Genomic DNA, 15,403 nt, shown 5'->3' on the forward strand with positions numbered 1-15,403 from the left:
CAAAGTAATCCTATGTATTTGGTGCAATCAGAAGGGCGTGCTGTATTATAAGTTTCTAAAGTTAGGTGAGACGTTCAATGTGAAACTTTACCTCTAACTCATCAAATTGAAGTTATCGATTGCCAAAAATGCACAGAATATGCGACTAAACACGAAGCAATAATTTTCCAACACGAAAACGCTTGGCTTCATAGCAAGACCTGGTGACATTTATTTTAAAACCAACGGGTTGGAAATTCACTCGCCGTATAGTTCAGACCTTTTACCTCTTCAGACCACTGTTTGTTCCAGTGAATGCAGAACGTTCGCACTGCCATACGGTTTACATCATAATAGGGTATCAAAAATTTGCATATTTCATTCTTAGCCACTAAGCCGGCGTAGTTCTTTTGAGATAGAAACCACAAATTACTAGAAAGACGGAAAAATGCTATATCTTCACATTGATTATATGAAGAAACCCACACGAATAAGCTTCGGATGGAGATGGCCTTTGGTGGCTCCACCGTTAATTGGTTTTAACTTCATTTCAGGAATTTAGGGCCTTACCTCTTTACTACCTCTGATCGCTATTGTTTTTGCAAAACATTCAGCTCTTTAACAGAGATGGAAGGGCGACGTGGATAAGGCGAGTTCTGAATGACTTCACTAAAATACTTTTGTTCGTGGGAAACACTTCTGCAACCTTTTCAACGATTAAACATAAGGAAAAAATTACGTTTTGGATGAATCCGGGTCAAATTTGACCGAACGGTATGTCTTTCTCATACGAAAATTGAGAAATTGAGACATTTGGATGAGAATCCCGGACTATATTAAATGGGTTGATACGTTAGCAGAATAGAAGAGTCGTACCCATTTTTTTGATTAATTGGTGCGGTAGTTCAATATAATCAATATAGCCATTGCCTTCTCACGTTTTAAAGTCTAGGGTAGCTGCTTTAGCTCTTTCGAACTTATGGAACTAAAATACCTGGGTTGAATTTTTGAAGCTCTTTAAAAATTAGGAAAAGCATATTTCAGCGAATCTCCGACGTGATTATTGAATTTTCCTTTATTCACTACATATACTCTTTAAAAAAAAATAATACGCAAACTTTTAACTCGTGAATTGAAAAAGTGATAAACTCTTCTTCAAGCCTTGATTAGAAAAATTATGCTGAGATTCCATATACATTTATTTCCTACGAACTTAATTTGATATCATTAACGTAATGTCAGTGCTTCGGAAACGATATCTGATGTTGCGGAATAACGTAAAGAGAGCGTAAGAAGCCTAAAGTTGGTTAATCGCATGTCTGCTGGATCTCAAAACCGATCAAACGCTCTACGGTTAATCGTTTCATATTCTTGAACAACATTTCCACGCCGGACGGATCTGACTTTTGAATCATTATTGCTTGATACGTTTTTTATGAGGAAGAGAAGAAACATTACATATTTGAACAAGAAACTTGAGCAAAGGCTCGTCACCGAATAGTGTTATTCTTACGGTTATGTGAGTTACTCAAACTTAATAACTTTAAGGGCAAAATTATTCCTAAATTAAGTAAACCATTAATCAAAAACATCACTACTTTGGTCAATAATTGACACAGAAGTTCCACAGCACGTTCATAACAGTCGTGGCGGAGTTCATGTCGTTCGTTTGTGGTTCTAGTGGTTTCTGTGGTCTTCATCAAAATATTTCTCAGTATTTTCATTTCAATCACAAATTTTTGCTAATTTTCCGTAACAATTAATTTGAACTCACGCTTCTAGGAATTAGTTTCATTTTATTTACGCACCCGCATTTCCATTTTTTGACAATATTATTTTATGATCCCCCAATATCTGTCTTATTGCCTTCACAAAAATTTAATTTATCCCATAATAATTTCTCAAATAGAAATTTACTTTTAATAGAAGTTATTGTTTGTGTATGCCAAGGCAGAGATTCACAAGAAATATGATAATTTACTGATACAAACCGCAAAGACCAACAGAGAAAATAATAAAACCAACCAAAGACGAAACCAAACCAAACAAACAAAAATAGCACAAAGACACAGCAGCAAATGATTTTTGTTTTTGTAAAATGAGATTTTATGATGCAAAAACGAAAACTGAAATGAAGCCTGGGCGGAAATGAGAGGAAGGACACAGCCGCTTGGCAGAGTGGCCAGAGGCAGCTGGTTGTCTTTGAAAATTTGCTGATGGCCAAGCGTGGCTGTGTGTTTATATATCGGTATTGAACGTATGTATATGTGCGAGTACAGGCATACAACTTGTATATTTATGTGTTTTGCTTTACTCGCTATGTATTTATGAATGTAATAAAATGCTGCGCGGAGCTCCTTGCCCTCTGCTCCCGTACTGTCATCAGCAATTCTGTAAATTTGGAACGCAAAGAAAAAACAAAAAAAAAAACGAGGATGGTGAGTGTTGCACGCTATGTGGGGCATGAAATACTTATTAAGGGGTATTTCGTAGTGTGGGAGTAAAGAGGACTGCCTTAATGCGCAATACCAATGGTTTTCGGGTTACAATCCACAATTACCATGACAAGTGGAAATCTTTCATTCAGCAATCCGTGAAGCATACTTGTGGGCGTGCAAAAGACAAATAATCATTATCGGCAGTCATTACTGGATAATATTCGACCGACTAGACCATGTCCAGTACGCAGAGAAGAAAATATAGCAGCCGTAGCTGAGAGTGTACACGAAGACCGTGCAAAGTCGAATCGGCGTAGTTCGCAGCAACTCGCATTCACGTATGGAACGACTTGGCGCATTCTACGTCAAGATCTTAAATTGAAAGCGTACAAAATACAACCACTCGACCTTCCCAAGCGAAATCACTTCGCTCTATGGGCTACTGAAAAGTTCCAAGAAGACTCAACGTTTTCGAACCAAATTTTGTTCAGCGATGAAGTCCATTTCTGGCTCAATGGGTATGTAAACAGGCAAAATTGCCGCATTTGGAGCAAAGAGTAGCCTGAAGAGATTCAAGAGCTGCCATTTCATGCGGAAAAAACAACGGTTTGGTGTTGTTTGTGGGCCAGTGGAATCTATTTGATGCATGAAATTAAAGCTCGTGATCTCGGCGACATTTGGTTTCAAAAAGAATTTATGGAGAGAACACTTCGGCGAGCAGATAATTTCACGTTTTGGACCGGTCGATTGCCCAACAAGATCGTGTGATATCACACCGTTGGACTTTTTCTTGTGAGAATATGTATAGACTAAAGTGTACGCGGACCATCCCCCTTCGGTTCAAGCCTTCGGGCAAGACATCGTGCGTGTCATTCGCCAGTTACCAGTCCAAATGCTCGAACGAGTCATTTAAAATTGGACTGAATGGATGGACCAACTGAGACATAGCCGCGACCAAATTTTGAAAGAGATAATCTTCACAAAATAAATGTCAAAGAATATTCTTTCGAATTATAATAAACACTAAATTTGAGATTTCTGTGTTTTTTCTTTAAAAAGGTAAGAAACCTCCAAATGGATCACCCTTTCTATTTATGTATACATAGTTTTAAGAGGTTATATGGGTTTACGGGTTAAAAAAAATCAATTTTTATACCCTGAACAGGGTATATTAAGTTTGTCACGAAGTTTGTAACACGCAGAAGGTAGCGTCGGAGACCCTATAAAGCGTATATATGTACATATAAATCATTTTAATGATCATTTGATCATTAAGTTTAGCTGAGTCGATTTAGCCATGTACGTCTGTATGTCTGTCCGTCCGTCTGTCTGTCTGTATATATACGAACTAGTCTCTCAGTTTTGAGCATATCGTTTAGAAATTTTGTAAACCTCATTTTCTCTTCAAAGAGCTGCTCATTTGTCGGAACTGCCGATATCATACCACTATAACATATAGCTACCATACAAAATGAACAATCGGAATCAAGTTCTTGTATAAAAAACTTCCACATTTGACAATGTATCTTCACAAAAATTTGCACAGATAATTTTCTAGAGCAACAATGTAATCTCCGAAGAAATTGTTCAGATCGAATTACTATAGCATATAGCTGCCATACAAACTGAACAGATAGTTACTAACAGAAATGCACCTGTGAAGGGAATATTAGCTTCGGCGCAGCCGAAGTTAACGTTTTTTTTCTTGTTTTATTGTCTTATTAAATTTTACAATACCTCTAAAATTTTGTCTTAAATTTGATCCGAGTAATTGGTTTCGGAGATAAAAACGCGTTTTTCTTGAAACTGTGTTTTTGAAGTCAGTTGGCAAAATTCTCGAGAACTACTCATGCGATCTGCATGAAATTTTACACAGCTCTTTGAGATACAATTCTTAAAGACTTGGACGAAGCATTTTTATTCCATTTTTTTTTGAAATTTTAATTTTTTTGTAAAAATATCCGCCAATAATCCAATTTTCAGTGTGTTTTCCCACGCCCAAGTTCTAAGTTAAGATTTTAACTAAAACACGTATTTTTTCACATAAGATGATCCTGTAAGAAGTTATTCGGCCAACGCGAGCGCATCTCTTTTCCGAGTGGTCACCGGAAATGGCAACGCAATGGCCGAATTTAAAATATATTTATCCAAAAATTTCGGAATTTCTTTGTTAATAGTGTATGCTTGTAACAATAAAAAATTCTAATAAAATATTTTATTTTTTATATGAGAAAAACGTTGTTGAAAAAATACTGCTTTTTACCCGAAGAAACCCATGTAACCCTGGATAACCCTTTATTTGTAAATAATTTCAAGTTTCATTTAAAACTATTACCTATTTATATAGAATCCTTTGACTTACCTTAAACCGCAAAATATATCTATATATGTATGTATGTATTTGTAAGCTATTGCTGCTAATCCGTTGCTACACTAAAACGCGCTTGAAATTAATTGGAATTAAACTATGAATTATTAATTTAAAAACCGCACTAATTTACTTTTTTTATTTTTTATTATTTTTTTTATTATGAATATTTTTTTTTAGATTTGAATAAATTACTTTTTTTATTAATTTCGATTTATTTATATTTAATGATATTGGTTGGTTTTATAATATGCACAGATTTTTGTGGTTAACCTTTTTATGAGAATTTTTTTATGTTTTCAGTTTTTTGCTATTAATTTGGTTAACAGTGATGCCATATATGGATGTTTTAAACTTTAATTCTTTATTGTGTTATTTTTTTGTTTGGCCTTTGGATTTGCTACTCGTTGCTATTTTGTGTTGCATTATTTCACATACTTTTTTTTAATCATTCCATAGTGAATTTCACGTGTCACACAATTATTTATTTATTATTTTTTTTACGGTCTGGCATTCACTCACTCCGTTTTTTTTGTTTTTGGTTTTATGTTTCGTTATTTGCTCTGAGCGGGCGGGCTTTTTATTGATATGCCTTGTTGCAGTTAATGATATATGCTACATTAATTATAATTAAGCAGAGTTGTTTTTTATTTAATTGCTTTTCTCTTTTATTTTATATTTATAGCTATTTTTATTTATTTTTTTTTAATTTTTTTAATAAAAACACTGAATTTCCGCCTTAACGCTTTAACGCCTGTGATTCTTCACGTTTTAGCCAGTTTATTGCACTTGTTTGTCACATTTTATTTCACCTGGAGCGACGCAAATATTTTTCGCTTCAATTCAGTAAAATTTCTACGAACAATTAACGCGCCGAGCAAAGACATAGTCGAGCTGCAAGTAAACGAGAAACGGAAAAACTAATTAAAACTCATAATAAAAGCGGCAAAGTATCATTGAATATTATAAGAGTGCTCCTAAAAGCAATAAATGTCATAGCTGCGTGTGTATTGGTGCACTTATATTATGATTTATAAATCACTTTTTTATATACATGCCTTTATATAATATAAACTTTTTTCACAATAATAATAATTTTTGCAGTTCTCCACTTTCACTCACGCTCCTCTCGCACTATTTTTTGTATTTTAATACCTTACTTTTCTAATTTCCTCCAGCCCTCTTATTCACAATCAGTGCGCAACCCACAGCACTAAATGCATTTGTGCAAAAAAAATGGCGGGGAAGAAAAAAATTCGCAAGCACTTGGCTTTGCCGTCAGATAATAAAATTCTCTCAAAATTGCAAAAGTTCGCAAATGAATGCGTCGCCCCGCCCACTTAACTGGGAAGCACTACAGTTACCGCAATTTGCAGATACTTCACACTTCCGCTTTTCAAGTTCTTCTTATTCTTACTTGTTATTACAACAAAAAAAAAGCAAGTAGAGCATATGCTCAACCCACACTCACATACATCACATACACATATATGTGTTATATATACTTACACACATATATTTTTATGTTTTGCACTCACACATCTGCACACAAGACAACCAAAAAGTTCGGGTTTCCCGCATTTGGAAATTGCAGTGTTTAACCTCGATTTTATTTGTGTTTTATTGATCGTTAGCTAACAGTACTTTTTAATTTGAGAAAAAAAATTTTCAACAACAAATGCAACTACACTCTCTTCATCGAAAAGTTTATTACAGTAGCTTTATCTGCCTCTTTTGAGAATTTCAAATTACTCAATACTTTATACATGTTTCAGGTATCTCACGATTCGCTTTTTTAGGTCTTTCTTACATTGCTAAGAACAATCAATTTTTTATTACAGAATTTGGAAAGGTTGATATTACTATCCGAGATAACTATTTACTTTGAAGCCAACTGCAAAGACGATATCATAAGTGTCCATTCCTCTAAGTAAACTAAACGGACCCAGATTTTTATCCGGCCAAGGACTGCTAACTCGGCACCATTCCGCGAAATTGTTTCAAAAATGTTTTATGCCGCGACAAAAACAACAACATCTATATAATAGTCCATATACGATACCATAGCTAGGATTTCTGGGCATAACAGCGGCGGACAAGCGTCTCTACCTTATGCCAAAATAATGCATAGCAGATGTAATACACTTATGCTAATGAGTTTCCAGTCCTTGAAACACTTTTCATAAGCACTTTTTGGTAAGGTCTTCAGGTCTTTCAGCGAGTTTTGTTCCATCTCTTTCATCGTCTGCAAGCGGATCCCACGGAGCGGCTGTTTGAGTTTGTAGAACAAGAAAAAATCACACGGAACCAAATCTGATGAATTCGGTACTTGATACGGTGCGATGTCATTCATTACGTTTTTGCCTTTAAATGTGGTCACAATCGTGGCTCGATGCGATGATACATTATCAACGCGTGAAATCCATGAATTTGTCTTCCACAATTCCGACCGTTTTCCACGGATATTCTCACGCAAACGCCTCAACACAACCGAACGGAACTCCTTATTGACCGTCTGTCTCTCCGAAACAAATTCCTAAAACCATGAATATCGAAAACTTAATGAGCTTTTTCAACGGCTTTGGCATGTTTTTTTTTTTGATTATGCTCGTTTTTCCCCTTAATTCCGATGATTGCTAACTTGTTTGCATGTCAAACTCATAAGCCCTTGTCTCATCGGCAGCTATAATGCTCTCCATAAATGTGGAATCGGAATTCGCACAATCAATCATGTCCAAAGAGACCTCTTAGCGGTACGCTTTTTGAAAAAAAAATTTAGATTTATCGGGACGAGTAGAGCAAGAACGCTTTTCTTACCCAAACTATCCACCAAAATCGTTCGAACGGACCCGTAAGAGATGTCGAGCTGTCTTGCCCTCTCTTTAATATTTGCCTGACGATTTTCAAGCATCACATCCTTCACTTTTTTAATATTGACATTAGTTGAAGAGCTCGAAGGTCGTCCAGAACGAAGCATGTCTTCTACAATCTTTCGACCGTCTTTGAAGACTTTGTACCACTCGTAGGGGAATTTAATTACAATTTTCGAGTGATTTTTTGTCACAATGTATACCGATATGATCGATGAAATCCTAAGCACATCTAATACTAACAGAGTTTCGAGTTTCTTGAAACGGTTATCAAACTATAACTATTATCCAAACTTTTATATTAAATGGTCTGACTGTTAAATAAAAATAAAAATGTAAGGTTAACATTTTTAACACCAATCTAAATTTTCACTCAACTAACCTTCAACATTTATAACCTAGAAAACGTATCACTTTCTTTCGATTTTTATATTGCCTTTTTCTGAAGTTAAACTTTTGTCTCCATCTTTTCAAAAAAGGTACACCGACGGTTTTTACGATGCCTTCTCTTTTTTAAGAACTCATTTTGTTTTAAAATGGGCCACGGTAAAAATCCCAATTTTTCCAAAAAAAGTATTTTTTAATTGTAATCTATTGCGAGTCAGAACTCTATAACCAGAACTTGTCAGGTGGTATTATAACATGGTTCATGTCACCTCTGATAGGAGTTCGGACTGAACACTGACTGGACACGAGCGCTGAGTCTACGAAACTTATCGCACATTGATTGCAAAAATTGTATGATGAAAGGTCTTTCTTTTACCAGATTGAAGTTGATACATATTGATGGTTAGCTTAGGAATGTTTTGGAGTTGATACTAGCCGCTTCAAATATTCAACGTATTCAGCGACCGAAACCGAAGCAAACAAAACAATAAAACTTTTGATATGATAATACATATTCTGACACAGATTTCTTTAACACAAATGAACATTTTGGATTATTTTGGCCGACTTGAGATCGTTCACACTAATGATAATGAGCTGTCTCTGCTGCTTTCATTTAATTGCTTTTTTTCAAACAGAATAATTTTCAAGTAAATCCATTCGATAAGGCCTACATTTTTGGGTTTACAGATTTCAAAATATCGATTTTTTTATTAAATTCTACTACACTTCTATTATATTGTCCTAAATTTTCAAGTTGATCCAAGTAATATTATCGAAGATACAGTCTTGAGAACTTGTGCGTTCGAGGCTAGGCTAGTGCGCCGCCTTTAAACGTGTTTTTCCCGAAACTGTGTGTTTTGAAGTTGGTTGGCAAGATTTCTCGAGAACTACTCAACCGATGATCTTCATGAAATTTTACACAGGTCTTTGAGATACATACTATTCTTAAAGACTTGAACGAAGGATTTTTTTCGAATACAATAATTAAAAAAAAAATTCGCGAAATTTTCACTGAAATGTTCATTTTTTTTCCAGCCAAAAAGGAGGAGGATTTCGGTCTCTTCGACTAAACAACTCAACACTAAAGTTAATTTTTTTTCTTCATTCAAGTTCTAAGTTAAGAACTTGTTAAGGTTTTAACTAAAACACGTATTTTTTACTTTAGGAGATGCTGTAAGGAACTATCATGCCAAGACGAACGCATCTTTTTTCCGAGAGAGTCATCGAAAATGGCGTCGCAATAGCCAAGTTTAAAATTTTTTTTTTCAAAGATTTCAGAATTTTTTTGTTAATAGTGTGTGTAACAATAAAAAATTCTAATAAAATATCAATTAAAAGATTTATTATATTTTTTATTATACACCATTTTTTATAAAATATTTATCCTTCCGTACAACTTCAGTTTATAGTATGCCATTACATTTATTTTTATTACGGTACGATGAAACTATTCGCTTTTTTATGGCCTATTTTTCATATTTTTTTCTATTTACGCATGAAATTGTATCCTCATTTTAATACACAATAAGGAAAAATACCACATACACACACACTTGGCCGCAGGACATCCTAAAATTTCAAGGACACTTGCAAAGACAGAGCAAATTGCCCTGTTAGCTTGAAAATCTCATACACATGCACATAAACACAGACACAATCATTAGTATAAAGCCATTTTGTTTTTTTATCTTTTTTTGTTTTTTGTCATAGAGTAGAAAGTCTCAATATTCTTTTGGTAGAAGCGCACGAAGCTAAGAATTATTTTAGACGCAGAAATTAATTAGTGCTTTACTTGCAATTTTTATTTGAACGGCAAAGCACTCGTTTTTGGCGATTTGCTTAATTACCTCGAGCAATGAAATATGCCAAAAGCGAAGCACACAACGTAATCGTAGTAAATCAGCAAATTCACCGATGGGAAGCGTAAATGTAGAGGTCAATGGAGAAGATGGTGGAGCTGCTGTGGGGTATGAAGATTTTCATTTTACGTCACTTGCTTTGATTGCGAAGTATTTTGTTGCAATTTTTGTTTTTTTTTTGTTGGTTTTTTATTATAATTTTATTTTATTAAAACTTTTGTTTTCGGTTGTTTTATTAAAGTTAAAAAAATTATAACTTTTCACCTATTGCCACACACATTTCGATTTTCAAGCACTACCACAGCCAAGCAACTGAGCTGTGGTCAAGAAGAAGTGGGTTGAGAGACTGGCTTTGCAATTGAAAGAGAGTAACAAGTAAATGGAAAATTTTTTATCACTTTTCATATTTTAATATTATGACAATATTTTTAGCAAAATTTTTAGTGCTCAGCATTTTAATTTGGACACGCACAACCGTTTAAATTTGGCAAGACGTCCACGTCAAAGGCTCAAGAACGCTATAGCCACTTGCTTTCGTACGTATGAGGGGGTGTTAGGCTGAAGAACACACACGTATAACACAAAACGCGAACTTTTCTAAGCGTTTAGTAGTGTCACACATACCTCAACCCGCATAAAACTCATTGGACGAGGCAGCGCGCTGCGACGCACTGCGTCAATGGTCCCGGCGACCATTAGCCGAACATTGAGCGATCTTACTAAGCACTGTTTGCTGCCAGCCAAAACGATCCACGGATTAGATGCTAAAAGGACAGCACACACACATTTTTTTTTTCGTTTGAAACTACTGTTACCTACTACCAAGCATACGTATACTAAATCCGCGTCTTAATCACCCCCGTCTAGGGCGACTAGTACGCTTTTACGTGGCGAGCGGATATTCACCAGTTAGCCACCCACTTTGCACACACACACAGCCACTTTTACTTCGCTCGCAATGCTTCACTGCGTTTTGCTCCTTCGAAATCGGGTGTGGGTGCGGGTGTGTTTGCTGGCCCCCTTGCGCCTCGACTGGTGCCTTCACTTTTCACTGTTTCCCTTTATTTCACATTTCCGTCGCACCACATTGGTTCAAAGTGATGGCGACAGCGACGATAGTGGGCGCAATACAACAACACTACAACGATACCGATAGTGACAACGACAACAACAACAAGTACGACGACGACGGCGGCGGCGGCAGCAACAACAACGCATGAACGACAACAGCGACAACTTCGTTTGCGTACGCGGTTCTTAGCATCGCGGCGTATTCCCAGCGACTATCGGCCGCAAGCACACTGAGTTTTCTGGAGACCGACCAACCAACCAACCATACCGAAACGGCAGCGAAATAACCACCGCACGAGCGACGACGAACATAAAAAATCGACAAACCGAAACGAAGCGTTGTGCAAAATTCGAAAAAAAAAATTGCTTCGGCTGCTGCTTAATTGCAGCAACAGTGGGAGTATTGCGCTCCGGCATGTGCCGCATAAAGAAAGCGCTGCGACTTAGCTGGTATATATTGTGCAGCTAATTGGGAGATACATTTACCTTGAGCTTTTTTGGCCGACACAGCTTCTGTTCGTAGCCAGATTGTTGGAGAACCGGAGCGAAACAGAGAAAAGTTGGAGAACCATCAATTTGTGCTCCTCTTTGGCTCTTTCTCTCTATAGAGAGAGAGAGAGGCTCTCTCAGAGTGGTTTTCGGGAGAGCCGCATAGCGTTTGGTGAGATTTTTGTTTATTTTCCGATTAGCTTTGACAATAATAATACGACCAAAACGACACAGTGTTAACGAGGGCGGTGTGGCTAATTTTTGGGGGTCAAGTGATTAAGACGTCATCGTATAGTAACACGTCACTAGTCGCAAAAACAACTTTCAGGTAGAGACAGTGGAGTAAAATTCGAAATATGGTGAAAATGAAAAATTTTTATAAAGAACAAAGAATTTTAATTTTAAAATTGTTAATTTATTCTTCAAAATGTATGTCGTCTCCGTCAATGTAATCCCTCGTGGCCCCATAATTCTGGCCTCTTTTTACGATTAGTTTCATGCAAACGACTTATGTGTCTCAAATGGTATTCCTTCTGAACAGTTTCGCTTGTCGGAAGGAATTCGAAGTACACCACACCTCGATAATCGAAGAAATCGGTCAACATAACTTTGATGTTGGACATTTTTGACGTGTTTTTGTCTTCTTCGGCTCAACTTTTCCACTATTTTGGACCAATTGATCGTCTGTTTCAGGGTCGTAAACATTAATCCATGTCTCATCACCAGTAATAATACGTTTCATGACATCCTGGTAGTCGGAAAGCATTGTTTCACAAACGTTAACGCGACGCTATTTTTCGAAAAAGTATAGTGATTTTGTAACCAATCGTGCTTTCACTTTTCTTAGGCCCAAATGATTTTTCAAAATGGTTTTCACTGATTCTTCTAATAATCGAACGATGCCAGTAAGATCTCTAAAAGCAGCGGGGCCAATGATTTGCCGGCCGAACTACTCAAATACGATGGCGATGATGGGGAACCTCCATTAGTCCTAATCCACAAAAAGGGAGTCCCAAAATCTGCATATTGATATATCGAGTATACTATGTGAAAGATTAAAGCTCGCCATCAACCTTGGTTGATTGATTGGACCTTATCACTGTGGCTTTAAGCCTGGAAAATCAACAACTGATCAAATATTCACCATGCGCCAAATCTTGGAAAAGACTCGTGAAAATAGAATCGACACGCTCCACCTATTCGTCGATTTCAAAGTTGTCTTCGATCGCGCGAAAAGGAGCTGCCTTTATGCCGCGATGTCTGTATTTGGTATCCCCGCAAAACTAATACGGTTGTGTAAACTGACGTTGACCAATAGCAAAAGCTCCGTCAAGATCGGGAAGGAGCTCTCCGAACCGATCGATACCAAGCAAGGCGACTCCCTTTCAAGCTACCGATCTAAATGGATAAGGTACCATTTAGGCTCCCACATCACTTTTGAGAGTCATAATTTCGAAGTCGTTGATAATTTCATCTATTTTGGAAGCAGTATTAATGGAAACAACAATGTCAGCCTCGAAATCCAACGCAGAATAACTCTTGCTAACGGTACTACTTCAGACTGAGTAGGGAATTGAAAAGTGAGATTTTCTCTCTATGAACAAAGACCAAACTCTATAAGTCACTCATTTCCTGCTATATGGTGCAGAGGCATGGACGAAGACAACAACTGATGATTCGACGTTACGCGTTTTCGAGAGAAAGGTTCTGAGAAAGCTTTATGGTCCATTGGCCACGGCGAATACCGCATTTGATGGTACGATGAGCTATATGAGACAGCGGCTACGCTGGCTAGATCATGTCATCCGAATGGACAAAAATGGACTTCAGCTCTGAAAGTATTAGACGCAGTACCCAAGAGGAAGACCTCCTCTCCATTGAAAAGACCAGCTGGAGAAGGATCTAGCTTCGCTTGGAATCTCCAATTGGCGCCACATTGCGAAAATAAGAAACTACTGGCACGCTGTTGTTATCTCGGCTATAACCGCGTAAGCGGTGTCTACGCCAGTAAAGAAGAAGAAGACTAAACTCATTGCGAATAAACTGGTTTTAAGACAATAAGTTCGCATAGGCTTAACCCAAAGCTTAATTACCGGAAAAGCTCTCAAAGCTTACAATACAAAGCTACAAAAGTTGGAGAGCATAAACAGAGACAACTTTTTAAGCTTTCAAAAAACAGCAGAAAAGTTGATGAGAAATCGAGAGAACTGTATTAAGTGCCACTCAGAGGGAGAGTGCTATTGCTCTTCAGTATTCTCAACTCAGCCACACTCAATCATTCGCTGTTCAATCGGCTAATATAGAGCGGCGACTGCTTCCTGCAGCTGAGTGCGACTGTTGCTTTGCTGCCTGCTGCAGCGTGCGGCTGGTCACATTCAAAGGATCTCAACTAGCAGCTCGTAAACTTCGTTGCAGGCAATATAGGGCAGTGATGGCATACGAATGGAGGATAAGCCGTGTGGTCTAGAGCGTACTTGAAATCCTATTTTTCTACATATTTGTTTTAAATTTGTGCTTCCTGCTGCATTTTCACTGCTTTTCCACTTCTCTTTTCAACCGGATTTTACTACGAAAATGTTGGTCATAGTAGATTTTGCGAATTTTCACACACCAGTTTCGCATGATGCAGCGGACGGTGTGTTGAGTTACGGTGCTCGCTAGCGCTGTGGTGGCACATTAAAGGCTGGGAAGTGTATAGGCCAGCTCGTATGTGCGGTCGTTTGGCCTGTTGTTTCAATGTGATGCTTCACCGAAGGTTTCCTCAATGGATGTACGCACACCCACACACGCACAGAGCAAAAAATCGGAAACTACGAACGAAAAGGGAAGTGAAAAGTAAAAGCTGCCAGCAGCCACAACTGACGAAAGTGTCGAGAAACTGAAATAAGCGAGAATATCTGCAATCAATGCGAGTGAGGGAGCACCAATACACATGTATGTATATATGTATGTATATATGTATGTGTGTGTGTATGTAAATGAATCGTATGCGAAAGCTGGCGTATTTCAACTTGATATGTGTTATATTTTATTTTCGTTGAAGTGTGTTTGCATAGAATTGAAATTCCGACTTAACATTCTCTGCTATGTATGTATGTATGTATGTATGTATATATGTCTAAAGATGTATATATTGTATAGCTGCCATTTTTGGCAACATGTTTGTGCGTATTTTCGGCTGTCTAATGCATGAGTTTCAGCACGTTTGTTGCATGTTCAAAGGAAAGCAAACTTTCAACAGTTTGCGTTTAGTTTTGATTGGCATAATGAGCAGCGTTTTCTTTCCAAATACTTCTTCTAGTTTTATCATATCATATAATTAATTGTTTGGATAGGAGATGAAATAAAAGGCCTAAAAACTTAAGTTAAATTGTGTTTAAGGTAAAAAAAGAACTTTTTGTGAATTTTTTTCTTATATATGGATTGAGTAATTTTATTCGGACCTTTTGACACTATATGGTAATTATTCCATGCAGAAATATTGATGTATAAGCCGATAACAGAGCTTCCTCCAGAACGTCTTGAGAAAAAAATACTTTGCGGTGTTCACCATAACTCGGCTGAAAATTATCCAAAATTAAAAAAAAAAGAAAAATTAGAAATTATAATCAAATCTTCCCCTCATCATTTTTTGATTTTTTTTTTTTTTTTCATTTAAAAATCTTTGTCATTTTCACCGAAACTGCAGTCTATTTCGATTGCATTGAAGAGCTGGAAGTTCACTATAATGGGTAGATCGGTCTCGATGGTTTTATTAAAAAACCAGGGGGACGGAATCGGTGAAAATGTTGCAGAATTGAGTGGCATAAAACATTCACTGAAGGTCGTGAGGTCATGAAAATATGTCTCATGGGAATCGTGCATCCACCTCTAATAATAACGATAACTTCCGAAAAGATAAAGCAAAATCGTTATGTGGACATCACAGAGATAGCAGAG

General features: G+C 37.0%; 1 protein-coding gene across 1 annotated transcript in view; it reads right to left on the bottom strand.

Annotated features, from left to right (window-relative positions):
• The window catches only part of LOC105227479 (potassium voltage-gated channel protein Shaker), a 541,010-nt gene extending 529,742 nt beyond the window's left edge, over window positions 1-11,268 (bottom strand). The window contains exons 1-2 of the mRNA XM_049454909.1: window positions 9,893-11,268; window positions 4,780-5,679 (exon numbers count right to left, since the gene is read on the bottom strand). The gene's annotated coding sequence lies outside the window, so the exon portion shown is untranslated. The remainder of the gene's footprint in view (window positions 1-4,779; window positions 5,680-9,892) is intronic.
• Between the last annotated feature and the right edge of the window lie 4,135 nt (window positions 11,269-15,403).

The sequence above is a fragment of the Bactrocera dorsalis genome, chromosome 4, assembly GCF_023373825.1.
Source record: "Bactrocera dorsalis isolate Fly_Bdor chromosome 4, ASM2337382v1, whole genome shotgun sequence".
NCBI classification, from domain to species: Eukaryota; Metazoa; Arthropoda; class Insecta; order Diptera; family Tephritidae; genus Bactrocera; species Bactrocera dorsalis.